The following is a 2853-nucleotide window of genomic DNA, read 5'->3' as shown; positions in this document are numbered from 1 at the left end:
AGAAAATGGCTGCTTTGGCAATTGGACTCTATGGCATTGAAGTCCCTCCCCCAAACACCATCCTCCTCAGGCTCCGACCCAAAAACATCCTGCCGGTGGTGAAGAGGGACTTGGCAACCCTAGTATAATGTCATAGATTCTACCCTCTAAAACAGCCATTTTCTCCATGGGAACTGCTGCCTGTAGTCTGGATAACAGTTGTGATTCTGGAAGGTCTTCAGGTCCCACCAAGAGGTTGACAACCCTAGCTGTAGCCTAAGTGGACATAGTAAGAAACCCAAGGTAAATTTAGCTTTAATAGAAGGTTTCTCATTTGTTTAGGGCTTTTCAGATGTTACATTCAACTCTACCAGAAGCCTAGCAACCAAGCATATTGACAGAGAGTACTACCCATGATACTCCCAATATGCACAGTTGCCATGATCTTTGAACAGGGGAACGTGCATATTTGGTACTTTCATACAACTTGGGTATGCACAAATCAGAGCCCTGACAAATCCAGTAGTCAGCTCACACATTGCACATGCATTCAAGCATGAGTGTCCCCCTGGTTAGACAACATGGTGACCATGCAGGTTGGGAGCATTGTGGGAAGCACACCCTCTTGATATGTGCAATTGTCAGTCTCCAAGTATGTATGGACACAACATTTTAAAATGGTTTTTATTCACTCGCGATAGCTCTTTCCCTTCCTTAGGCAACAGAATGGCCATGTTCAGTTCCAGTGTGAAGATTGTGAAACCCAATTGTGAAAAGCCAGATGAATTTGAGACTGGCATCTCCCAGGCTCTTCTGAAGGAAGATTAATTCTGACTTAAAGGCTCTGCTGAGAGACTTGAATATCACAGAAATGAAGGATATTGAAGAAGGTAGCGATAAAAAAAACAATCATCATATTTGTACCAGTCCCTCAACTGAAATCTTTCCAGAAGATTCAGGTGCCGTTAGTATGTGAGCTGGAGAAAAAATTCAGCAGAAAGCACTGGTGTTCATTGAATTTTGCCAAAACCAACCAGAAAAAGCCACACAAAAAACAAGCAAAAAAGCCCTAGGAGCCATATACTTACCACAGAACACAATGCCCTTCTTAAAGATCTGGTTTTCCTGAGTGAAATTGTGGGCAAGAGAATCCATGTGAAACCAGAGGGCAACCAGCTCATAAAGGTCCACTTAGACAAAGTGCAACAGAACAATGTTGAACATAAGGTCAAAACATTTTTTGGTGCCTATAAGAAGCTCACAGGCAAAGAAGTTGTATTTGAGTTTACAGAATTCCAGCTGTGGTGAAGAAGAAGAAGAAGAAGAAGAAGAAGAAGAAGAAGAAGAAGAAGAAGAAGAAGAAGAAGAAGAAGAAGAAGAAGAAGAAGATTTGGTTTTTATATACCGACTTTCTCTACCACTTAAGGAGGAATGAAACCAGCTTACAATCATCTTCCCTTCCCCACAAAAGACACCTTGTGAGGTAGGTGGGGCTGAGAGAGTGTGACTAGCCCAGCTGGTTTCATGTGTTGGAGTGGGGAAACAAATCCAGTTCACCAGATTAACCTCCACCGCTCATTTGGAGGAGTGGAGAATCAAACCTGGCTCTCTGGATCAGAGTCCATGGGGAATTTTTCATGGAGATTTGCTGCTGTTTCGACGCTGATTTGCGTTGGAGTCAAATTTTGGTTATTCACTGCAGATCTGGCTTTTCCCTGATAGAAGTATAAAAGCCGCGTTATGTCAGCGGCAAACCAAACCACTTCTGAACCGTACTTTCTAGTAGAAGCGCGTTTTGTTGCTCGGATGCCCATGAAAAAATGTTTGCTTCGCTCCCCGGGACGTCTCCTTTCTCCTCCCCCAAGAACGGTGATTGGCTGGGTGAGTTTCGCGCTCGGACAAGAATACCGCCCCTTTTGCTGCCTGCCTGCCTGCCTGCCTAGAGTCCTGGCACTTCTCTCCCTCTGTCCCGGAGGCTGGCGGGCGGGCAGGCGGCACGCCTTCCCTGCCCCTCGCCCGGGATGGGCCTTGGAGCTGAGCCCACACCTCCAAGCCCAGGGGGACGTCGGACGGATGGCTCCAGGGGGAGACCGGTGGGGCCACGCCATGTGCTCCTCACGCTCTGGGGGTGGTGGTGGTGGCAGCTCGGTCTAGGGCAGCTGGACCCGTGGGGGGGATGTTCAAGGGAAGGGGCTGTTGGCCCCTCTACCCCAGTGGGGAGGGGGATTTTTGAGAATTCGGATGGGAAAAATGTGCATCCTGAGAGCAGAAAACCCAAGGCAAAACTCCCTCCCAGAAAAATGGAGGAGGCCAGAGGGACTGGTGCTTATTTTTTGCACTGGGGCTGGTGAACCGCACGAGGTAATCTGCTGGGTGGAGTTGGGGCGGAGCTGGGGGCAGGCATAAACAATGAGCCTGTTGGAAGGGGAGGCCTCCTGCAAAAGGGACAGACCAAACCATTGTCAAATACAGCGTGCTTTGTTCCCATGAAAAACCAAAACGACGTCGAGATTGACAGGGATAAATCACAGCCATGAAAAAAACATTTAAATCGTGTTGTTGTTTTTAGTCCGTGGCAAAACAGAAGCAAAATCTGCCATGAAAAATGCCCCCATCACTCCGAACCTCCACTCTTAACCACTATACCACGCTGGCTTTCTGCAAAGAAATGACTGAATAAACAGTTAATTGTTTAAAAAATGGATTTTATTAATTAATATGTAAAGCATAGGGTGGGAAATTCATTTTTATAGAGAATAGAATAGGTGAGCAAAAACCCTGCCCCTCATTACCTTATTTTACTTCATTGATTTAATGGCTTTAAAAAAAGGCACTTCCTCTTTGCTATCACTGCTTTAGACATGGACATATGAA

The 2853-nt window shown here is 46.3% G+C and overlaps 1 pseudogene; it reads left to right on the top strand.

The window, feature by feature from the left end:
* The first annotated feature begins 703 nt into the window (after positions 1-703).
* On the top strand, positions 704-1287 carry LOC130476957 (40S ribosomal protein S7-like; annotated as a pseudogene).
* Positions 1288-2853: the final 1566 nt, after the last annotated feature.

This window comes from Euleptes europaea, chromosome 4, assembly GCF_029931775.1.
Source record: "Euleptes europaea isolate rEulEur1 chromosome 4, rEulEur1.hap1, whole genome shotgun sequence".
NCBI classification, from domain to species: domain Eukaryota; kingdom Metazoa; phylum Chordata; class Lepidosauria; order Squamata; family Sphaerodactylidae; genus Euleptes; species Euleptes europaea.
The sequence above is the reverse complement of the archived record's forward strand: the minus strand, read 5'-3'. Positions and strand labels throughout refer to the sequence as shown.